The sequence below is a fragment of the Protopterus annectens genome, chromosome 4.part0 (assembly GCF_019279795.1).
Source record: "Protopterus annectens isolate FY-2018-M chromosome 4.part0, PAN1.0, whole genome shotgun sequence".
Taxonomy (NCBI): Eukaryota; Metazoa; Chordata; order Ceratodontiformes; family Protopteridae; genus Protopterus; species Protopterus annectens.
In genome coordinates, this window is record NC_056733.1 from 1,760,902,601 (window position 1) to 1,760,928,948 (window position 26,348).

The following is a 26,348-nucleotide window of genomic DNA, read 5'->3' on the forward strand; positions in this document are numbered from 1 at the left end:
CATCTAGAGCCAGTTGAGTAATATTATTTTTCTTGTAGTTATAACAATAGAATATCCCAGTGATGCAGACAATTTTGATTTTTTTGTGCCAACTTTTATAACTTAGGCAAATAAAAACAGCTATATTCTATTTCCCTAAGTTATAAAAATTGGCACAAAAAATCAAAATTGTCTGCAAACTACAAAAGCATAAAGACAAGGTTATTTTGTAATACCATGTCTCTTGGGTAAGTCAATGTTTTGTGCTTCCTAAAGAGATATTACTGCACAGTAACTCACAACAGTGGAGTGGCTTGCTGCTATTACATAATAGCTTACATCAGGTACTAATAATCATTCTGATTTTTCAGTAGCTGAGTTAGGCACATTGACTGAGATATATGTATTTTTTTTTTTTTTTCCTTTGAGAAACTGGGGCCTTTTTTCATATATTGAAAAGATGTGCATGTGTGAAAGGTAGTGAGGGAAGACTGTGGATGAGATAGAAGGAGAAAAGCATCTGGCAGAGGCAGACAGACAAGCATAAAACACCAACTCAGACAGACAGAACAGACAGAGGCATAAGCACACAAAAGGTGATGAACACAGTGGATAAACACAGACATACAGAGGGTGAACAAATGGTGAAAGAAAAGATCAAATAATGAGCAAGAAATGGGGAATAAGTCCAAGAAATATCACTCCCCACAGGACTAACGCTACCTGTGCCAAACTCAGTGCAAGCACATAAACTAACATAAAAGGCACAGTAGCGATGCAGGCAGTAAACACAGCACTAACCAAAATGCAGGAAACAAAGCTGAAAGAACCGCTGCTTCATGAACTTTAAAATTCGGATTTGTTGTGATACAAACAGGAGACGTGGTAAGCGTTCATAACATAAATAAAGTGCTTACTCTAAAATACATTAACCATAGTAAAATAAAAACGCCTATACCACTCATAAAACATGAATAGAAATGCATAAAAAACATAAAAAACATAAAAACATAAAAAACAAAAAGCTGCATAAATTCCTACTAATTGAACAACACTAACAATACATCCTCTCATAAAAATGCTCCCATAATATATGTAAAAAGCACATGTATTTTAGAGTAAGCACTTTATTTATGTTGTGTACTATGATAGTTGCACAGTGTCTGTAATGGTTTATCTGTTTTTGCGCCTTTTTTGCCATGTAAGGGTGTACGGGGGGGGGGGTTCTTTTGGTCTGAAGAAGCCTATCCAGGTGAAAGCGCTTACCACGTCTCCTGTTTGTATCACAATAAATCCGAATTTTAAAGTTCATGAAGCAGCGGTTCTTTCAGCTTTGTTTCCTGCATTTTGTTTAGTGCTGTGTTTACTGCCTGCATCGCTACTGTGCCTTTTATGTTAGTTTAAGAAATGGGGAATGAAGCATAATGGAGGGAAAACACCAAAATGGCAATAAGGCAGGGTCCTGACATGGTTGCATGCCAGTGTATCCCAGAGGGCAACAGACCCAGGTATTATTTGCCTGGGTGGTTTATGAGTTTGTTTATTGAGTGTCTTATAGGGTGAGGCCTGATTATCATGTAGCTTCTCATGTCATGCCAGAAAATGATTCATGTTGCTGAGGCAGGCCTCCAGTTGGCACTGTACCTCAGCTGCCATCAGTCAATACATCTGATGCCAGGAGACTTAGGGCAGACCCATCCAGATCTCTTGCAGAAGATGAGCCTTTGCTGATAAATGGCCATGAATGACATTATTAAATAGTCCAGTTCTTCTCCAGCAAGGGAACCATTGTACCCCTGCTTAGAGACAGATCCACTGACTACTGTTGACCCATTGCCTGAAGCTTTGGCTGGTACACACTGAGATGAGCATGACATCATTATCTGCTGCATACCTGGGCCTGCAGCAGAGCAGGAAGACACAGTGGAAAATTATTATACATACAGACTGTCAGCACAATCACAATTGCCATGTGAACTGGCACAGATGTCATACACAACCAACTGCTGGGAGAGTTGCTTCTGCCTTTTATGGCATCCAACCATATTCATGTCATGCTCTCCAGTGATTACAAAACAAAGTATGTTCTCCTAGTCATACGTGTAAAACAAGATACCAAAACTCAGAAGTATTGAAAAATGCATGCAACACACCTCCCTAGCCTCTTTCTCACTTTTGAAACAAGTTGGGGTGGCACCACCTCTAGTCACTTTAGTCACTGTCTAGTCACTGCTGGCCAGAAGGGGTGATGCCAGTGACATCATTCACTTTCCTTGCAAGCTTGACCCAGACATCCACACTCCACAAGGGCTTACTGTAATATTCAAACAGGTGCTCCTGTACAGGAAGAGCAAAAAATGCTGCTCTCCCTGGCACATTATGATGGAACTCTGCATTCTTCAGTGTTTGAAGTAGCTATGGCCACTCACTCAGGTTCACTTGAGGAGCAAAGTGACAGGCATATGCACACAGTAGCACATCTGTAGGTCCCTATGGCAGCAATGTATTCTAAAGACTGTATGTAGCACTTCGCCATGGCATTACAAACATTCATATGCTGTTTGCATGCACTAGCTGCCACAGCCATATCTGGATAATACAATGTATTATGATATGGATTCAAAAATAGTGACACTGTGTAGCATTATTAGCATAACTGCCATATTAGTAAACCCTTTTTAATGTGATATAAAGATGCAGCAGAATTTTGTGCAAACCCACTGAATGCCATATAGCTATGGGGTAGAGGAATTCTGGTAGAGATGTTATAGCTTTAAAGCTTTACAGAGCTGAAAAGAAGTTACCAAGTTTAGGGAAAACTTCAGCCTGAGAATGTACATCAGGAAAAGCAACAAACCTTGTGGTGGATGTCAGTCATACTGAGGCAGACATTGCTATGATTATATAAATTGGCATGCCACTGTACTGCCTGTCTGTGGTTTCTGGCTGCCAACTGTGTACAGTGGAAGAATTCTGAAAGACATGGCACAGGGTGTGTGGTATTCCAGGCCAAATGGTTGAGGCATGAGTACAGTATGTAGCATGGGAACCAGTGCATAACTCTAATTAATGCTGATAAAAAGATGCATAAAGTGATGTGGTAGTCTGTGGTCACTGGTACAGTGCAGAAATAGGTTTTTATTGAGACCGTGTAAATCATTAATTATGTCCACAAACAGGTGCATAATGGGGTGATGGTGGCCATAAGTGTAGCCGTCCACAACATACCACTGACACACGCTCACATTCACGTGCACACACACACACACACACACACACACACACACACACACACACACACACACACACACACACACAGATATGTTTGCCCAGAAGTGTACATATGCTGACATAGTCAGATCAGGGATACCATGGCTGGAAAAAGTTACAGATCAAGGGCCAAAAGTGCTATAACAGGCCACCTAAACACATGGCATACACCTGCTGGGCAAAGGCACTTTTAAGCTGTATCCAGACAATATCTGGTAGGTAATGGTGCAGAGTATGAATACTGTGGGTAGCCACAATCAATCTCTGCAAAAGATCCATTGAAGGATTACCAATATGATATTTCATGCAAAAGAAAAAGCACATAGCATTGCAACAGACACGTCCACTGCAGGGGACAAACCACCAATACTAAAGCTCTGCATTAAGGCTGAAGAGTTTGTCACTTCAGTTGTCAACTAGGAAGAGTGGCCTCTCTCACATACTGCAGTTTCTTGGATGTGGGAGGTAGGCTGGCATCAACCAACCACCTTGATGTCAGTAGGTGATATACCAGATTTTTACTGCTCACTACAGTGGAATATAGCTCAGTCTAGTACATTTGAAGAGAAGGATTGACTATGGCCACCTGCATAAGTCTGAAATTGTAAGAAACTGCTCAACAAGGTATTTATTTCAAAGTATACTGTAACTTTAGTTTAATTTGTACTACTGTGCATGCCAGTTGGGTTATAGGGGCACATGTGTTGGTAGAGAGTATTGTCAAATATGATTCTGCTTTTAAAGGTTCCATTGGTGGAGTGTCCATTACAACAGGACAACATAGGGCTGACATCACCCAGGGCACCTTTGGATGACAATGATGGCAGCATGCAAATCAGTGTACAGTGTGATGACACAGTGACATAGTCTGCAACACTACTAGGTCTCCCACCTCCATCATAACAGAGCACACAGCCGCAACTTGTGAGTTCCTTCCAGCCTCCATCTGTATCTCCAGAGCACATAGCATCTGGAAAGCACAAATCTTCTCAGATGTGTATGTCCACCATATGGATCCATGAGGTCATTTAGATATTGCCTCGACTTCAGGACCATCCCTGTTATGGGTAGGACACTTTGTATTAACAAGGAGATGTATAAGTAATGATCCAGGCACAATCAGCTGCTACCTGCAGTATTATGGATGCAGTTAGTGTGCACTTTGGATTCTGGGATGACCTACAGCATGTGCACAGTGACATGGAGTATAGTAGCAGGCAGAAGACAATGCTTTTGAGGTCACAACTGGCCCTCAAACACATTGCAGCTGCCCTTCTTTTTTCCTCCAGAGTTCATGCCTTTCATGCTCATGGGAGGGTCAGACAGATTTTCACAAGTCAGACTGCTGACCATCGGATAGATGACATCACTGTCAACTGTGACCATGTGGTCTGCTTTAGACACAGTCATTAGCATCATTCTGTTTATGGCTAATGGCACTACTCCAGCTCAGCACATGGGACACCTCATGAGGCTACACATGAATGGTCCCAAAGTTCTGCCTCTTCTGTGTTATCTGCCACCCCATCCATGGTTGAAAACCACTTCATAGGCAAGGATGCTTCATTAGAATAAGCACACAGAACACTCCATCAGAGTGAATGTTCACATTTTATTCTTTTACTCCTTCTGTGCCATGGACTGCATCAAGCCCCAACATAAGAAATCAAAACAGTGGATGATGCCACTGGTCACTGCATGGCAGCTTGACCCCACCCCTGGGGGATGGAATATCTGACCCCTCACAACCTCCTAGAGTATGTGGCTACCCTCTTTACCTCCCATGACCCTACCACATCTCATAGGGCTGTAGTCACCTTTCACTTTTCCCCCCAACCACTACCATTACCCTAACCTGTTTCATAATGTTGTAGTTACCAGTCACTGTGTCCTGAAACAATCTTCATAAGTGATGATTACTGTGCCCTGTCCATCCCTTCACCTGTGTGGATATAGTAATGTCTGTCACTCAGCACAGCAAGTATTTATAGTGCCCTGCATTGTCTGTATTTGGTAACACACACACATCCTTTTATTCTGTGTTATCTGTGTCAAGACCCACAGTTTTTGACCAGAAAACATCTCTTTGTCAGTGCTGCCTGATGCTCAGAGTGGTCAGTCCATGTATTGCTCTGTATGCACTGGATGTGATAAGGCATGCATCCTTTTATTCTGAGAAGTCAGTGTCATGATCCATATTTATAGACCAGACACCTTCTGTCTGCAAGTGCTGCAGTGTACTCTACCCATCCAGCTGTGGTGCTGCAGCATATCCCTTACCTGACTCTCCACCCTCGCTTTCTCCTGCTGGAACAACTGGTATAGAGGATGCTGCCAAGATGCTATCCTGACAATCCAACTGTTTGTACAATGCCATGCCATCTGTACCTCGTCTGTTGGTACTGATGTCAGGGAAATGTAACATTGTGAGCAGTGGCTCCAGTGGTGGCTTTTAACATACACTGCTGAGCTGTTGCTGCTGCTAGTGCAAACATCACTCCCGTCATGTGCAGCATGATTCTTGCTGTACTAAACTGATATGTACCACTCTTTTATATATTTCTGAAGTTGACCAGCTATTTTGTTTCTGAATTAGTCCATCTTTTTTTTTTTTGGTTTTCATCATCTGTGTACACCACATGCCTCATCTGTGTACACCACATGCCTCATCTGTAGGGAGTTCTTCATTTCCATGCCATTATAGATTCATTAGCTTGTGCTACATACCGCACTGTTTTGATTGTTGTGCAGTTTCACTATCTGTGTCTCTAAATTGTCAACATTCTGCATGTTGTCAATACCCATACTAATTTGCACTGTACAGTGCACTAAATATCTATGAATCCCAGCTATTGCATAGATGATTATGATCAGGTCTCCAATCTGGATGCCAAGAAATTCACTTTGAGAGGTGAATCTTGAAATCCATGTTAAGTACATATAATTAAATGTTATGATTGGAGACTTGGTCATAATTCTTTGTTGTGCATGGAGCTTTATCTTCTGTTTGTACTACTAGTTATGGAAAAAACACTAAGTGTTTTGCTGGCATAACATTTAGTGAGCACTTTCAGAAAGACAGTGTAAAGCAGTCCTGTAAATTTACAATCACCTTGCAATGCCTCTCAAATGTCTTAACTTTTTTGCTGAAAGTCCAGATTTTTGCCTCATATGTTCGGTATGCTCCTCATAAAATCTTTGATTTTCAAACAAATCAGTGAGCCTTGAAGTTACTAAATAATGACATACATTTAAGTTTCAGACTTCATATTCTTCAGAAAATGAAGGTGAGCATGCACCGTTATTCTAGCTACTTTCTAGGTTTATAACAGGAAGTCAGGGAAGTATTACCTGTATGGACAGCAAGCAGAAACAAATATGATTGTTTATTCGTCTGCTGTTGTTGCTGGTCAGTACTGACAGATTTGACTGCCAAGCGCTAGACCTGACCTTAAGAAGTTAAGCGGTGGGTGCTTAACATTTGTTAAAATTGTTGCTTACTTTACAATAGTGCTTAACTGATTTCTCTTTTTCCGGATATCAGAACGTAATCACCATGCTCCACGCACTACATTATTGTTTAGCACTGTCATCATTACTTTAGTTTAATAGCTGGTCAGACTCCTCAAATTTATGTAGCCATCATATATTAGAAAATATTAAAAAATATATTAATACAGTATGAATGATTTGTTGGAAGTGGAAGCTGCTAAAAGTTTGTGTACATTAAAAACACATTATCTGATGCAACATTCTACAGTAAAGGCTTAGAGAATGTAAAGTCTCAGTTTACTTTAAGTAGTAATTAGCATATATACATATATTGGCTTCCCTTACACAAACATAGAGTGTATAAAATACTATTTTTTGTCAGTGATGCCTTGTAGGGTTAGTGTACATAAATAGAACTGTAGTGGCTTGCAGAGACTGAGCTGGGTTTTGAAGGGAGAATATGGGGGCATGAATGCAATGCATGCAGATCATGAAGGTATAGAATAGGGATATTAAATCTGACAATGGATTCATCAGTTTATGCATGGATAGTTGAAGTCACCCATAAGAAAGGTATTTGGTTCAACTACTGCCTTTTCTAACTGCTTAAGATATTCTGCACAATTTCTTGTTTACTCCAGAAAAACTGTCAAAGGCTTTCTATAGTATATTGGCATCTCTATAAGACTTGTGGCTTGACTTCCTGTTCACTCCTCTCTGCCCAATTAACATAACAGAGATCCTTCTTTTCTGTATTTTAGGTTGTATTGCGTTTCTTTTTTTCCCATTCACATTGTTTTATTTGTATATTAATCTTTTTAGCTAGTCTAATCTTTGTTATAGGTTTGTTAAATATATCTCAAATGGACTCGAGTATAGTAGTTAAGATTTTTCTTTATTACATGAAAAGTTTTAGATTTTTCAAGAAGTGTTATAAATAAAGTTATACATTAATGTGGGAGAAGTCAGTCATATTTAAAGACAATAACTGAAAAACATGCAAGGACATTTTCTGCCAAACTGACCACGACCAACAATAGAATAACTATAGTTGATTAACTCATCACTGTTTTATAACCAAAGCAGCAGCTGTTATGAGCATATTGAGTATAAGACTGAGGTATGTATATCTAAAGAAGATTAGGGCAATCAGCTCAGTTTCTGATTCAGAGTAGATCAATAATGGTGATGTGTATTCAGAAACACATATATTGTACAATCCTGTTTCTAACTGGAGTCCTCAGTGCACTAGGAGAGATCTTTCAGAAACATCTGTGGCTAATGCTATATACAAATGTGGCAGTTTGGGGATGTGGGTAATCTGCCAGAGGGGTAGTCTGGGATTGAAGTAGCATGATAAAGCAATTCAAAGAAGTGCTCTGCTACAGTATTTTGTATTGCAGTGTTTTGTAGTAGAACAGTGGGACTGCGCATGCTGTTTCACAACACATCAATAATAAGCACACCTTTAGGGTGGTCAGACAGGATGACATACTGGAGCTCCTCCAACTGCAGATCCTGTACCATATCCTAGTCAGCGCTAAGTCACTCTCCACATCTGAAGAAGCTCACAGAGCATACCTAGATTTACTGGAGACACTTATCATCCAACTCAACACCCTACTCATGGGAGACTTTAATTACCCCTCTGTAGACTGGGAATCCTACATGGTCTGAAATCTTCAGGTACAGATTTCCTTGGACTTTGTAAATACAAACACTCTTGACCAAATACTGAATACACTCACTAGAGGTTCCAACATACTGAGCCATGTGCTGGCAAATATGGCAGAATGCTGAACTCCCACCAATGTCTTATCCTCCTTGGTAAGGCCCAACAGTTAAACTTTCTCCTTTGAAATCAGAATAAACTCTATAATGTCATTAAAACCAGGTCAGTTAGGAACTATTCCAAAGGAGATTATTGTTATTGACTTATAGTTTGTCAAAATTCACTGCGCCCTCCAAAACCTGAGAACACAGCTGCCAATGCTGAATTGCTGTCAAAAATTCTGTACAACCATATCAATGGTTGCATAGAGGCTGCTGTGCCTACCAGAAGTAAGCTCAGGACTAGCCCCAAAAGCAAACCGCCGTAGTGGCATCCCAAACTAAACTAGATATACAACAAACGAAAAAAAATATGGCAGAAATCAGAAAGGGTAACCCCAATAAAGATTAAAACTCTCATCAAACTAAATAGGCAATTAAGCGTAAATTCAATCTGTCTGTCTGTTCTGTCTACCAATTTATCTGTCTAGGTGGATATACTAGTCTGGAAACTCTTTTCTACTGCAGCCAAGGCACAGAACATAAATAAATGACAATGTAACATACATGACTTACATAATGAGTTAATAAATGAATAAACAAACTGAAAGAAGATAAACAATATTTTATTTATTCATTTATTTGACATTTGTTTACCGGGAAAGTCCGACTGGTTATGAGCCCATTTTCATTGGAGGCCCGAGGAGAAAAGCTCCGCAGTACACATAAAGAAAATTAAACGGAACAATGGTTACAGATATTGAGACAATAAAGTAGTACAATATGTGAATTACAAAATAAGCAAAATATAAAGGCAAGCAATACAAGTTGACCAGATACATTGAGAATAATATGTAATAATAAATATTTCACTTGTCAGTTTCTTTGACCTATATGGAGTTGTCCATCGGAGTATACAGTCACACACTTAGTGTACAGAGAAAAATACATCTAATGCAGAGTAAATTGATTGTGCAAGCTTGCATTTGAAGATTGCTAGTGCCTTATAAAAATCAACTTTTTTGAATGATTATGATTTCTTATAGATCTAAGTCTATTTGTCATTTTGCCCAAAGTCTCTGCTTAATTCTAAATAAGGTGTACTCACATTCACGTGGGTTACTCTCTGAACTAATTTAAATTACTTGAACCTTTTGCATGGGTCTGAGTTACAGTATTTGCTATTGCATGTCAATTTTCTTTCTAACAGTGGAGGGATGTTTTGTTAATTTATTTGCTTACTAGCAGGAATGATCACCAATTCAGCAGCAGTTAGCCAACAGACCTTAGAAAGAATGACACAGTGGTGCTCAAAGTGACTTGAATTAGTAGCAGTTTGCAATGCTGTAGTATTTTAATGAAAAACAAGGAAACAGGGGCAAGGCTACAACGTTTAGGGGTAGTAAATTATTACTTCCAAAGCTGTTTTTAAATTTTTGTCTGAATAAATTTGTGACTATAAGGAAACAAAGCTCATCCATATGTATTGCATGATTCATATAAGAGAGGGTCAGATTGCATTATAAGTTAATTACATTTCAGAGTTTGAGTGATTGCTATGAGGGGCTTGTGATCTATAAACATGTCACTGTGACAGCCCGTTTTGTGGAACCAAATATCATATGCCTGTTTCTGTTTACTCTGACCTTATGGTTGCTGAAATTGTTTTGTAAAATGTATTGAATTGCTATCACAGGGGAATAAGGCTGTGACCTATTAACATACTAAGTCCATAATCTGATTCTGTCAGCCTCTGTTTGCATACTGTGGGACTCTAAGCAGTTCACTTAACCAGATGGTGCTGTGGCACAATCTGAGAATTGGGCTAGGCCGTTCAATGGTCCCGCTGAAATACAAGTCTATTAACTGCCTATGAATCATGCTGCTTCTTTTGAAAACAATGTCATTAATTCAGAGAGCTGGTTATAGCCTGGGAGCACCAAGGCTGAAATAATTTATACATATTGCCAAAAGTAATCAGCCTAGAATAGACTCCTTCCAGGCATCTATAACTGGTATGTCATGTGTAGGAAAAGGATTTAGATACTCTAACAATGGGTTAAGTATGACTTATGTCAGAGGGTGTTCCTCAATTTGAGAATCAGGTAGTATCTTGTGTAGTTGTAAAGAGTTCACTAAATCAAAGGCCCTTTTAAATCAATAAAAAATAGCTCCTCTGAGCTCACTGTTGTCTGTGCTAGAAGAACATGTTCTATAAAAAAATATTAAAGGGCTGAAAGTTGCATAAAAAGTTAAGGTATCAAACCATGTTATTAAGTTATCAGTAACACATTTATAAACAAAGTCAACTTGCTTGGCTTTAAACAAACCCATCTAAGCAATATGATTTAAACAGAGCAAGGCCAAGACTCATAGAGGTTGGAAGCATAATATTATATATTGTAAGAATATATATTATCATTAAAAAGTCACCAACATAATCAGCCATTTAGCTTTATTATAGTAATGACTATCCCAAGGTATCACATAACACAGGTTCCCAAATAGCACGTGGCTATTTCTTGAAATCATAGTACACTATTACTACCTATGAAAGTAGGCTTGTGGATTTTTGAAAGTATAAGAATGATTCCTTCTTTACAGACTTTACAGATTTCACAATTAGCAGATAAGAGGTTCATGGCATACCTTAATGGCTTTGAAAAAAAGAGGTTCCCAGTATGAAAAAGTGAGCATCAGTATCATATAAGGCTTTGCTGAAACTTTAAAGGAGGGCTTATTAAACTTGTAAAACCTAGGAGAGAAACGTGGGGTTTAGGGTAAGATCTCATTATGATGGAGAATAACTGCAGTTAGCAATAGTATTAGTGTTTACAGAGGAAGCATGAACAAGGAGCGGGTCATTTAGTGGCTGGTGGTCTCTCCTGATCAAATGTTTGCTTCCACGCAGGAGCTGAAAATGGTAGTTAAAGAGATTTTTTTACTTGTAGTGGTTTTAATGTCTTGCCAGAGCTTGTTTGCTCTGAGAATAAAAGCATTAACCTGGATCTCAGATAAAAGGTTTTAGTGAATTTTACCATAATTAATAGGTGTTCCCTTGCTTGTGGTAATGAGCAGAACATTTAGCTTTGAGAGGATATCCAGATATAATACAGTGTATCCTTTTTCCTAAGTTGAGTTTTAAGATTAATGTTAAGCTATTTATATTATGCTGCTCAGAGTCTTTTGGATATAATTAAAATTATATTGTTTTGAAGGTCAGTGAACATTTTATTAAACTGTACGACTACCCTGCTGATTTGCATTCAGGTTTGTTTGATTAGAAAGTTACTGGTATGCAATAGAGAAATGCCATACACAGGGACTCACACCCTTGTACACCTTGCATTCAAGACTTGCAATGGGCTATTGTACTCTGCTCTGTGGAGTACATTCCCTATCCAGTGGCCCAGTGTATTAGTGAATACACTCAACAGAGTCTAGTCCAACCTCCCCAAACAAATTATTGGGCTACAATGGCCAAGTGCTATTAAAAAGATATCTATATTAGCTTAGCTTGAAAACAAAAATTTCACCAAAGCCATCAAATGAATATTTCAGCTGTATCCAGACCTTATCGTGTTCCTGCATACTTTAGCATGAGTACCTCGAATACATGGTACTAGCTTCTACTTACACATCCACAGAGCTGCTCTTAAAGTTTTCTAATTCAGTAAGATCCCTCAGTATTAGTATACAACGTTCAGGTAAATTAGAAAACACTCCACTTCACTAGCTTGAGACACAATACAAACAAGCCCCCATCCCAAAAAAATCCTAATAGGATAAAGCAACTAGAAAAGTAATCTGAAAGCTGTTTATTTCATACTCCAACACAAATTTCTCTGCAAAGATCCCTTTATCAAAAGACATAAAGTATATAATACAAAACATTTAAATGCATCAGTCTATAATGATCAGATTTTGAAATTTAGCCAGTAACATTTTTAACTCATTAAATGAACTCGCCTTCTCTTTAAGGCTGAACTTTATGAAAGCTATCATTTAGGCAAGGTAGGACATGCACAGATAGAACAATTTGCAGTTTTGTTTCTAATTATAATACTTGATTGTGAATCTTATTATCATGGAACATATTGTTCAAAACAGTATTGGCTAAAACTTAAAATAATGATTAAAGCTTGAAGAAGAAATGTACTTAAATTTTGTACTGCGGTTATTAAGGCTACTCTTCAGCTGGTTGAGGTGAAATTCCCCCAGCTTCAGTTGCCTACAGAAAAAAAAATCACAAGGCAGACTGTTGAATGCTGTTCTTCATAGGAGGTCATTGCTTTTGTGATTTCTAAGTGTGTGCTGATAATTATTCACTTCTTTTGAGAGATTCTTCTCTTCTTCAGTTGGTGCAGCCATGTGGTTTATATATAAGTTTGGGGTAGTGGTGGAGGGCTTACCCCCACATCAGAGTGGATGAGAGCTTGCCCCATTGCAAAAAATGCTTAAACTTAAATGTTTTGCCCTTCTGTGTTTCTGGCATTATTTTTTAGTATTTTGGATTGTCAACTGGATCATTAACTTTGTGGAAGTTGAAGCTTCGTTGTAGAACCAGTCATTACTATCATAATTATGTTCACAAATGCTCTTTTTAAAAGATTGTTCCATTTTACCAACATAAAATATTGGACAACAACACCAAGCTAAAAACACATTGGTAGTAGCACATGCACAAAAACATTTGAAAGTAAATATTCCACCAGTTTTAAGATACCTGAACATATTTCTTTTGTTAACAATTTATTGGCAGTTGGAACAGCTGCCACATATTAACAGTTCCCCAGTGTTGTTTTTGAATGACAGTGGTACATAACATTTGTTTGGCAGTTAAACCTTTGATATATGGTGCACGTTTTTTCACAAAAATATCATTCACTTTGATGTCTTCTGTTAAAAAAAATCATGACTTATTCAAAATATTAAGCACCTTTTAAGAATCATTCAATACTTTGTAGCAATAACTGTTTGATATTTGCTACTCATTTAAGTATTTACAATCTTACCAAGACCAATTGTTTGCCCATTGAGAAAATAGTTCTTCCACTTGTTAAAAGCATCTCATAAAATGTATTCTGGATAACCTCTTCTTCTACATCAGTCTAACATTTTCAGGAGTATGTGCATAAAATCTCCATTATGAATTATTGTGGATGATACTACAAAGTTGAGTTTTTGGTGACTTATTTTCACATGAAATGGGTACTTATTGTTATAGTGTAATACCCTGTTTTATCCACTGGCTTCTTGTAAATGTAAATTAATAGTTGTTATAGTCCTGATAAGCGCTGACATCCAAAAACATGGCAAGGTGTTTTTTAAGTATGAGTAAAAGTAAAAAGGCAATTTAACTTGATTCCAATTCATAAGAAGATTCATGACTTCTTTGGAAAGACCTCTGTTAAAAAAGACAATTAGTAAATCTTGAAGATTAAAATTTTAATCCACACAATGTAAAATGGAGAATAGGTCAAAGAATATAAAAAAAAAAACACTAAAAAGATGCACAATTTGTGTCCGTGGCCAAACTGTTTAGTTCATCCGCCGTAAGCACCTTTGTCTGAAAAAGACTTCCGATTATGAGGACCAGTTCAAATCATACCCACTTAAATAATTAATCTCATTAAATGAATGCCATGAATTTAAATGCCATTTTTAGAATAATTATTTAAGCATGTGATTTGAATAGCTACTTGCAATCTAAAGAAGTAATTTTTGGATAACAGCTTGATTAAAGAGTTTTCCCTTGGATAAAAAAAAGGTATGTTTTTTAGTGTTTACCATTAGTATATCTTCTTAAAATAAGTGCTTGTCAAGGGGGGTGGGGGTAATTTGACCAAATATTCTTGCTTTTATCAAAATACTACTAAAATGGCATACATTGCCTCCTTCAATATTCCTCTAATTTGTAGGAAGCCTATACCATCAAATTGGAAATGCTGAATTCTAATACTGATTGGAGAGTCAAAGTACCCTTTGTTCTACATTCTGACCAACATGCATATTTGTATAACTATTTTTCAACAGTTTCAAGCCCAGTATTATTATTAATAATTTTATATAATGAAGGAATATTACTTGTGACTAAAATATCACCTGTATGGATGACAAAAATTATCTGAATTATTTAAACACATATTAGAAACATTTAACAATGATTTCAACACACTATCCTTAAACAAGGAAATACTATGCATTAAGGAACCCTGACCTGATGTGATAGGGCAAATTGTTGGACTAACGATGTATTTTGAGCAGGACAAGTATAACTGGCCACTAAGGGAGCTGGAGCAAATGTAATTCACATTCACTTAAACTAAAAAGCACCATCATGTGAATCTAAAATGCAGAGTGAATTCTGGAAATTGGGTGGCTAGGCTGCAATTACTTTTAGTCAGAATTATTCACAGGCACCAATGTAGATTCATTAAAATCTGACATATATTAAAAATGAAATGAAACCCCTGCTGTTGGTGGAGCTTATTTGAGATAAAAATGTATCTTTTTTCTAGGTTCAGATGCAGAGCAAGTCTTTGATAACCTAAGGTGGGACTATAGTTTTGAAGTCTGACTTAGTTTTGTTTTCCCTTGGGAATTAAATAAGACAGGACTTTATAGAGACAGATTGCTGTAGTAGTAAGTGTTGCTAATATATATCTGTCACTGTAAAAGTGGGTTGAGGAATAAGGCAAAGCTGTTCACTTTCCTCTCCTTTTACTTGTACTACCTACAAAACCAGCCCCAATATTTTTTTTTAGAGAAGATTAAAACATGTCAGAGTGAATGCAAAATAAGTCTATTCATGAATGACCTTTTAGTTTGTTCATCTGGTCCAGACAACACTATTCCTCACCTAGGGAACATGTTATAAGAATTTGTTGTGTTAGCATGCAACAAATTACATGTTACTAAATTAGTAATCCTTCCAATAAGCTGTATGCCTGGAGAGGCTGCTTCTTTAAATTTCAAATGGCAACAAAATTTAGAACAGCATATAGGTGTACAATGCAAACTGATATGACTAGCCACAACATTGATGATCACTATGGGGAGAAATTGAAAAACATATGCAGTTTTTGTCTTACCATGACGTTCTACTTAATCCAAACCTGCCAGCTTCACAGTAATGAGTTATTACTAATTTCAGTTGTTTTCTAGCCCAGAATGCCTGCATGGGGGTCAACATTCTGATGTGATCTTGTTTTCTTGTAATGTTGCTTCTTGTCCATAATGCAGTGTGACAACACAGCTGATATAATTATAGTGCCTCGCTCTGCATTGGCAGATAACAGTCCCTTTCATTTAGAATGGAAGCAGTGATAAATAATGTCAAGTTTGAAAATTTTCAGTAAACATATCAGTGCCTTTTTTTGCAGTGACTCTTACATATGTGTTTCTTACATACATGTTACATCATTTATAAAGATTGCTTGAAAAAAGATGCTGAAGTAACTTAGATAATTTAGCCTTAAAAATGTGATATTTTGTAAGGTTCAGGTCCTGTCTTCCTTCTTTGAGTCAGCAGAAGTGTTATATTCTTTGGCTTGCAAAGCTCAGCTAATTGGTGAAATTGCTGTCAACTCAAGGAAATGGAAAGAATGCAGCTGTATATGATGGCACAGAGTCAAAGACTTGTGAATTTTGAACTTGAATAGATTAATGATCTCAGTGGGCATGAAATAAAAAAAGAGCTACAGGAAACTCACTCTGTTTTCCTTAACAAAATATTTTCAGGTGTGATAGGCATGGTGATTAAATAGGAAGGAAGGCAAATATGTAATGACAGTATCATGAGATTACATTCAGCCCTACCATGGTGTGCACCAAGGAAGATGACTATGACAGAAATGCCTTAGAGGGAGATTTTATGTGAGTTCCCCTGGAAAAGTAACATAGTTTCTTGTGCTTCACTAGGAACTGCCATTAAAGAAACTGGCAAGTAAGGCTGACCTATGTCTGATTTACAAGTGCAAAACATGCATTGTGGAAATTCAAAAGTCCATTAACTCACTTAGTAAGACATAAAACCAAGAAGCAACTTCACAATCTGTGTTCTAGATGAGAAAACAGTAACTAGCAACTACCCAGAATTATCAGATATTGTTGAAGGGTACAGAGAAAAGCCTAATCAGGGACCTCAGATATCTGAACCTGGGACTCCCACAGATACATTTTATAAACTTCTTATTATTAACTTTAGGAGGATGGGAATAGTGAAGGATGGAAACAGTAGAGTAAGTGAATTTATACTAATACTATCAGAAGTGGAACAGGGAGAAGTAAAATAGTGCAGCTATTAATTGATTAGCTTTGGGTCTGGACACAGTTTACTTTCTTAAGATTGTATCATTTTAGCACCAATGGGAAACGGTTCTAGATAACACCCTGAAAGAAGGGGATCAACATATGATAAAAAGACATTTAGAAATGGGACTTGTACTTAGCAGTGAAAAGCTTACATTGTAAAGTAATGCATATGTATATTTTCATACACTACAGAACGTGGCATATATCTTTAATTGTTTGTGTCTTTCCTTTATTCTGAAAATGCAGTCAAAGGGTGGTGGACTCATGAAGCCATATACCGTAAGACTGTGTAAGAATGAGGGTTTTCTAGAATGGAGTTGAATTAGTACTGTAGGGTCTTTGGTGTGAACATTTCAACTAAGAACATAAATGGTACTGTGCAGAGTTAAGATTACATGTTTAGCTGCAAAGAGTAATCACAAAATGTTACAATTTTTGGTAACAGCTGAGTAAAAATATCTCACAAGTAGCTGGCAATCTAACACAGCCCTAATAAAAACCTAGTGTTAATATAAAACAATGAAATAGCTAACGATGATTAGAAAGATTGCTTAAGTCAGAGGATGTGCCCAACAAACCTGAATATTTTGGTTAAAATGCAAGATTATTATACAAGTAGCAGAGGGGTAGATAAGTAACTGGCAATGCATGGGGAAATGGGAAAAAAATGCATTGACTCTGGGATTGGCTGTAGTGGTACAAATGCATTTCTTCTTTCCACTTCTTATCAGAATTTAGTAGTTTAAATGCAAGTGGTCACAGATTGTTAATTGAAATGACTTTTGGCTTGGTCAGTTGAGACATATTGATGTATAATAGTTGTTGTAATTAGGGTTAGCTTAATAATTACATGTTTTTATTTGTGTGAGTTTATTATTGTTAATGTTCAGTTAATAAAACCATAAATTATATTATTTTACTATAGAGTGGTGTAGTTTGCAAAGAGAACAATATCTGCAATAAATTAAGTTGTTATTGCAAGTTATGTTTCTTTAGGTAAATCATGTCACTCAATACTTATTTGTTTGAAAAACTATAACGTTATAGTTAAATTGTAAGGCTGGACTTTGCAGTTATATAAAAATTTGAACATGATGTACTAGAAACATCAGTACCATAAAATACATTTTATTTAGCCCTGGAGCTATGTGCAATAGAAAAATAGAACATTATTGCCATAAAGATGTGGCATAATAACACTGATGCAGCTGAAACATTGTCTTTCTGATTTATTATTATTTCATAGTCATATAGTTATGTTGTCCTATCTATTCCTCTCTGTTTATAAATGCAGGAGTCTCTTTGTTATACAGATATGCTGTATAACCTGCTCCATTGTCATGGAGTGATAAAACCCTGACTACATTCCTGGTGAGTTAGGTTTGATTGGAGGCTCCACTGTCTGTTGGAGGTGGTGAAGGAGGCTTGTGACATGGCTTTGCCAGCTTGCCTCTGTTTGGGTGATGGCATGCAGAGAGTGTATGTTTCTGTGGCTGAATCCCTAGTAGAGTTTGGAATCCCTACAAGATCATTGGCTTCAAGGGAAGGCAGGTCTGTCTTGTGGAGTTATTTCATTCATGCAAGTGAAAGCAATGCCATCACTGGTATCCCTCGTGCACACCAAACCCTAGATGTGTTTCCAGGAATGTACTTTAAGGTTAGGGCCTTATTCAGACAAAAATGAGCAACCCCTGATAGCTGCCAAAATGATGACTTCCCCTCTCAGTCATCTCTCACCCCCAGTGTATGAGTAATAAATGGGCTAGTTGACTGAGAGATGGTCTGTTAGTTATCAGGTGGGGAGGGGAAAAACCCCTACCCCTGAAAAAAAGCACTGCTATATAGATGTTAGAAAATGTAATAGTCACTAAAGTAATCTTACCTGAGATACCCCTGGCAAATTCCAGATGAAACTATTTTATCTACATGGAAAATAGCTGGATAAAAGGAAGTAACAGGGAGAGACAGTAAATAGAATGAGGTGGCTAAGTGGACAATGTAGCAAGACGTAGGACAATAGAACATTGTCCTTGTCACCAGGGTAAAGTCAAGTTAGGTGGCACAGATTAAGGTGAATGTTAGGGGAGGTGTTTAGTTTTTGTTGTATTTTTATGTTTTAAACTAATATTGGTGGGGGGGGGCTTCACCCCACACACCCCCCATTGTGGGGAGCTGTGCCCCCCCAACTTTATATACCAACTCCAGGGTTGCACAACTTTGGGGAGGTGGGCAAATCCATGTTAAGTGCCTTGAATACTGGTTGTCGACCAAATCAGCCATCGACCAAATGAGTTTCGACCGTATGGGTTTCGACCATATGAACTGTCGACCATATGAAGTAGACCCATATATATATATATATATATATATATATATGTATATATATATATATATATATATATATATATATACATATATATATATATATATATATATATATATACATATATATATATATATATATATATATATATACACATATACATACATATATATATATATATATATATATATGGGTCTATCTGACTTGGTCGACATTTCATTTAGTCGACAATTCATTTAGTCGACATTTCATATAATCGACAAGCTTTTTAAGTGGGGGCTTCGCCCACACCCCAAGTGGGGTTGTGTTTCACCCCCCTAAATATATATTCTAACTCCAGGGTCGCACGATTTTGGGGGAGGGGGCAAAAGCTTGTCGATTATATGAAATGTCGACTAAATGAATTGTCGACTAAATGAAATGTCGACCAAGTCAGATAGACCCATATATATATATATATATACACACACACACACGTATATGTATAAGTGTGTGTGTGTGTGTGTGTGTGTGTGTGTGTATATATATATATACATATATATATATATATATATATATATATATATATATATATATATATATATACATATACAGATATAGTTACGTATACAGTATACTTGAAAATTATATAAATAAAAGCAAAAATGACTGAACTCAATATAAAAACAAATCGGAGTTCTAAACAGAGAACAGGTAGCATTATCAGGTAATGGGCAGGACATTCAAGCTTTTACATCGGGGGAACATATTATTTCTCCGAAGATGGATGTGAAGATTGACTCACCCAAGGATGAATATTTAAGATGTGGGACGAGGCCAAAAGGTACTGTACCTAAAAAAACCTATGTTGTGGTCACCATCAACGCTGTCTCAAAAAACATTCGTACTGTAGATGCATCTGAAGACAACAAAAAAAGAATGTGTTTTTAATAGCAATAATGCCAACAAATTAAGTGACAATAATAGTTTTGAGACTATGTTAAACAAATGTTATGATTTTGATAATGTATATTCAGCGGTCAATAGACTGAATGAACCTTCTGGATATACGAAATGTGATTCTTTGAAAGACTTAATTTTGGTCTTTGAGAAGAAAATGTTTAAACCTAAGCAGTTGCAACTTGACAATATGTATTTGTTGAAATGTATTCACTGATAAGTGGTCCCTAAGGTGCTGCATATTTTTAAGTTTCCACAAGGTTTAAACTACATCAAGAGTATGATAATTGAATTTTGTAAATTGTTTGATAGCTTTGGCTTTGAAATTATGCGGAAGATTATTAAGTTCAATGACATTACTATAAGTCATTTATTAACTGAGGTTGACAAATTAAATACTGATATACAGAATGATTTGATATTTGAGCAATGGGGAGAATTTTACGCATTTATATCACATCATCAAAATTTCAAAATATCGAATCTGATATGGTCGACACCATATCATCGATATTTTGAAACTTCGAGGAAGGACACTCGGCAAACTCGGAGCTACAATATATAACATTAAGTATCCTGTTTTTTGTTTATTTTGTTCTTTATTTCTTTGTTGTTTATAGCACTTTGTGTACTGTGTATTTTTTCTAGCTAGTTTCACTGTGTGTGAGGTATTAACTGGAAATTGTCCACTCTTATTAAGCATCTGTTGGGTTGTTTGTTTATGATAACTTGTTGCAGTTAAACTCTTTTTTTCTAGTGGCTCCTTTAGCTGTTTAAAACTTTCATTTAAAGGCTCACTGCTGCTTTTCAGCTGTGAGTAACATTTCTGCAGTTTGTTCTAAGTAGTGGGGATATTTGTAGCATTTCCATATTCAGGCTTGTATTTGGGCCTAGTGTTTGTGGAGGCTGTGTGTCTGAGCACATAATTCAGGGACATCTTGTTTTAACCAAAGCCATCAGGCATTTCAGTGAGAGAGAATTGTTTGAGGTCATTGGCTGACTGAGGTCTCCTGGACTACAGCTTAGACTAAGCACCTCATTGGTTCTTTTGAGATTTCTTTCTTAAAAGCTGTCTCAGCTTTCAACTTTCTGTTACCTAAGAAGCTCAGTTGTGAGTGTTCAGCCATTTTACAGTGAGCTTATCGAAGGAAGGACACTCAGCAAACTCGGAGCTACAATATATAACATTAAGTATCCTTTTTTTGTTTATTTTGTTCTTTATTTCTTTGTTGTTTATAGCACTTTGTGTACTGTGTATTTTTTCTAGCTAGTTTCACTGTGTGTGAGGTATTAACTGGAAATTGTCCACTCTTATTAAGCATCTGTTGGGTTGTTTGTTTATGATAACTTGTTGCAGTTAAACTCTTTTTTTCTAGTGGCTCCTTTAGCTGTTTAAAACTTTTATTTAAAGGCTCACTGCTGCTTTTTAGCTGTGAGTAACATTTCTGCAGTTTGTTTCCCACCCTCCCTCACTGTTGGTATAGTGTTTTTATAGTTGGTGGCTTTGCAGTTGCCCGCCCCTAGTGTAAATTTGATCTGGGACCCTCCTCCCAGTCTAGTGTCATTACCTCATTCTACCCAGTACAGGGAGAGCATTTGAGAAGGCCAATCAGCTTAGTTTCTGCTACCCCTTTCTCTCTTTCCAAAAAAAAAAAAAAAAAATTATCTGCTTTTACTGTATCTGTGTTTTTTCCTACTTTATTTTGCTTTTGCGTCATCTTAAAAGTACTCAATTGTATTTATTACTGCTTGGTGTAACTCATTCTAAGCCTTTTAGTTTAAGCACCTGGGCTTCAGACCAGTTTTACATTAGGAAGGTTTGTGGTCTGCACTGTAGTGGCAGAACAGGTAGCTTACATCCTTCTAAGTTGGGAACTGCTGATTGAGGGCTCAGTGTCTGTTATTCTAAAAGTGTATTAATTCTGGTTTGAGCACTTGGGCTTGAGGCCAGTTATTTTACATTAAGAGGGTTCGTGTTCTGCACTCTTGTGGGAGGAGAGGCTGGACTCTGTCCTTCTGAGCTGGGAATTTCTGGTTAAAGCTTATAGTGCCTGCATATTTGAACTGCTTCTTACTGAAATTGGTACACCTCGCTTGCTGTAGCATAGACTAGATCCAGGCCTGCTGAATCTAGCTTTGTTTGTATAACTTGAGCACTAATCCAGGCATTCTTTAAAGTATTCAGTTGTATTTATTACTGCTGGTAGTAACTTGATTAAAGTGTAGCTATCATTTCTAAGTCTTTTGGATTAAGCACTTGGGCTTCAGACCAGTTGTTTTACATTAGGAAGGTTTGTGGCCTGCACTGTGGTGGCAGGACAGGTAGCTTACATCCTTCTAAGTTGGGAACTGCTGATTGAGAGCTCAGTGTCTGTTATTCTAAAAGTGTATTAGTTCTGGTTTAAGCACTTGGGCTTCAGGCCAGTTATTTTACATTAAGAAGGATTGCGGTCTGCACTCTTGTGGGAGGAGAGGCTGGACTCTGCCCTTCTGAGCAGGGAATTTCTGGTTAAAGGCTTATAGTGCCTGCATATTCTAACTGTTTCTTACTGAAATTGGTATACCTTGTTTGCTGTAGCATAGACTAGATCCAGGCCTGCGGAATCTAGCTTTATTTGTATGCTTGTTGTTTGTTTATTTCCCTGAAACGCTAATTCCACCTAAAAAGCGGCCTTTTAGCATTTCTGTGGATCCCTAGTGATATCTGCATTGCTTACTGTACTCATTTCCTTGTTTCACTTGAAAGAAAGTTACTGTTTGTCATTTTGCATTTAAGTTACCTGTAACACATTGCATTCAAGTTACCTGGCACTTGCTCACTAAAGCAATTATATAAGTCAGCTCTAAAAATTAAAAGCACTACACCCTCACAAACTCCCCTTGAGTACCTTGTTCCCCATTGGCCCTTTTTTCAATTATAAAGGAATTCCCAATACTATTCTAGCATGTCCAAAGGTCAGTTGTCAATCTCCTCTCCGGTCCAGCTGGTGAATCTGGGAATCTTGAGGCAATGTTACAACTGCCTCATGTACACAGACAACCCTCTCCTCCTCCCAACAAATTCCAACACATGTGAGAGATGCAACCATATAGCCAAACTGGAGGCTAAGCTCTCTCAACTCAGTACTGGCGTAACCAGGCAGGAGGACAAGGAAACCACACTCACTACAATTCCAGTCTCACATAGACCTACCACAACAACAAACCAAACACATAAACACACAAAAACATACTCAGAGGCTCTAAATAAAAATCTGCCTAAGCAGCAGAGACCTCCAAAGCAGACACCCAAGCAACTGCTACCCAAAAACAAAACATGTGCAACACATAGCTCACAAAGCCAGTGTGCCGAACAGTCACAGCCCTTAAGGCTAAACAACACACCTGATACACTTGTAATAGGTGACTCTATCGTCAGGCACACTGACGTCCCACTCACCAGGCTGAACAAGGAGAAGGTCACGGTGAGCTGCCTGTCGGGAGCTAGGATCCGCCACATAACACAAGCACTCAGGTCACTCCAAGGCAAGTACAAATATGACTCAGTCATTGTCCATGCTGGTGTGAATGACCTGAGACATACCTCCCTGGACTACATGAAAAGAGACATAGAGGAGCTCTCTGAGCATGTAGCCCAGGCCAGTATGACCCTGACCTTGAGTAGCATCTTATCCTCACCAAGAATGATGCCACAATATGAAGACAAGATGATCAATTTCAACAATTGGCTTAAGTGTTGGTGTCATTCAAAGGGGATCCAATGCCTGTCAGCCTGGGATGACATGCTCGACAAGCCACGATGCTTCGTTAGGGACGGCTTGCACCTGTCACCCCTGGGCTTTCGGATATTGGCAAAGGCTCTTGCTACCCCCATAGTGCCTTTTTTAGGCAAGGCTCAAAGACAAACCCACCTCCATAGGTATCACAAGGGATAAGAAACTAAGAGTAATGCTACTCAACGCCAGAAGTCTAAACCTCAAGATGCACGCACTTGAAACTCTCCTTAGCATGGAGAACATTGATATCTGTGCAGTAACAGAAACCTGGTTCAAGGCTCCCAAGGGCACCCCAGCACTACCAGGTTATACCTCATACCATGCTTTTCGGCCCCAAAACTTGGACCGAACCACAAAAGGAGGGTGAGTATCAATATTCGTCAAAGATACCCACACCTCCAGGTTGGTGGCACAGCACGAAGCATCAGAGACTATCCATGTGCAACTAACTGTGGGTAAAACTGCCTTCCAGTTTATAGCCTGCTACAGACCACCCTCCCAAACACAGGAACCCCACTTGGCCTTCCTGAGAATACTGGAAAATATGAAGGTCTCTCCAAACACCATTATATTGGGCGACTTCAACTACCCAAACATAGACTGGGAGCATTACTCTAGCTCCAACACCCTAGCCCAAAGGTTCCTAGAATTTATAAACTCAAATGCTATGGAACAACTTGTTACCACTCCCACAAGAGGGGAAAACATACTGGACCTGATCATCACCAACATGGGGACACTATGCTCCAGACCAGAAGTGTATTCCTCACTGGTAAGATCAGACCATAAACTAATCTCACTGGATATTCACATCCCGACCCCACCCCCTGCCCAGAAAACCACAGTGAAAAACTTCTCTAAAGCAAATTTCACATGCCTCAAAACCGAGGCAAAATCCTTCAAAGCCCCCGGGCCTGTGGAAAATACGGCCCAGACTGCAGAATCCTTTATAAACGCATTCTATGAACACCTTCAGGAATGCATGGATCATGCAATCCCAAATAAAACCAAGACCCAATCCTCCAAAGGCAGACGTCCTGTCTGGTGGACCCCAGCCATAAACAAACTATACAATAGAAGGAGGAAGCTACTACATGATAGAGCAAAATCCCAAAAAGGGAAGGCATCTCTGATCAGTATTAGCAAAAAACTATGGGCAGTCATAAAATCGTCTAAGGCCAGCTTTGAGAGAAAAATTGCACAGGACACTAAGGATAATCACAAGGCTTTCTTTATTTATGTTAGGAACCTGGGTGGGAATTTCCAGATATGCTCAGAATTAGTCCAAAATGACAAAAAATACACCGAGCCCACAGACATTGCCAACATCCTAGCTGACAGGTTCAGTGCAAACTTCTCCCCCTCTCCCCACCAAAAGGGCAAATATCTATCCCAACAGAGTGCTGCCCCCCTGACATCTCAGATGCTCAGGTAAGAGCCGCCCTCTCCAAAGCAAAAAACACAGCATCAATGGGACCAGATGGTGTCCCAGGCTGCGTCCTACATGAACTCCAAGAAGAGCTAAACCCAACCATAAAACTACTGTTCAATCTTAGCCTTACTACAGGATATGTACCCAAAGAGTGGCGTACAGCAACAGTGGTCCCTCTCCACAAAGGTGGTGCCTCAACGGATCCTGGAAACTATCGCCCCATAAGCCTGACTAGCTTGCTCTGCAAAGCTATGGAAAGGATCATCATGGACCTCATAAATAAAGATATTGGGGACCTACAGACACTGGATCCTACCCAGTTTGGCTTTGTTAAGGGCAGATCCTGCCTCTTAAACCTGGTTGATTTCTTTGAAACAGTCACCAAGGCCATTGACGAGGGGAGGGTGGTCCACACAGCCTACCTGGACCTCGCAAAAGCCTTCGATACAATACCCCACTCGGGCATTATAGATAAGCTCACCAGCTTAAATATAAACCCCTATGTCACTAGATGGGTTGCAAACTGGCTCAAGGACAGAACCCACATGGTTAGAATTGCTGGAGCCATGTCAGACTCCAAATCAGTTACAAGTGGCATCCCACAAGGCTCCGTCCTGGGACCTCTCTTGTTTGGTATATATTTCTCGGCGGTACAGGCCAACATGGAAGGACTGTGGCTGACCAAGTTCGCAGATGACTGCAAACTGGGTGCCATAATCAACTCTCCAGCCGACACAAGCATCCTCCAAAAGGGCCTCATAGAAACAGACAACTGGTGCCAGAGCCATGGCCTCAAGCTAAATGCCAAAAAGTGTATAGTCATCCCCTTTGGCAAAAACAAAGTGCCCACAAATTACCACATAGGTGGTAATCCATTAATTACAGAAGAAGTCATTAGGGACCTGGGGACCCAAGTTGATAGCAATCTCTCATTTGACAACCACGTGGCCAAAGTGTTTAGAAAAACATTTTATATAGCTCACCTAATCATGAAGGGATTCACATCTAGATCAGGGGAGGTCATTGTACCCCTTTACTCATCCCTCATCAG

General features: G+C 38.4%; 1 protein-coding gene across 5 annotated transcripts in view; it reads left to right on the top strand.

The window, feature by feature from the left end:
* Positions 1 to 26,348, top strand: part of LOC122800009 (SH2 domain-containing protein 4A-like) — a 484,425-nt gene that overhangs the window by 23,648 nt on the left and 434,429 nt on the right. The gene's annotated exons all lie outside the window — the stretch shown is intronic.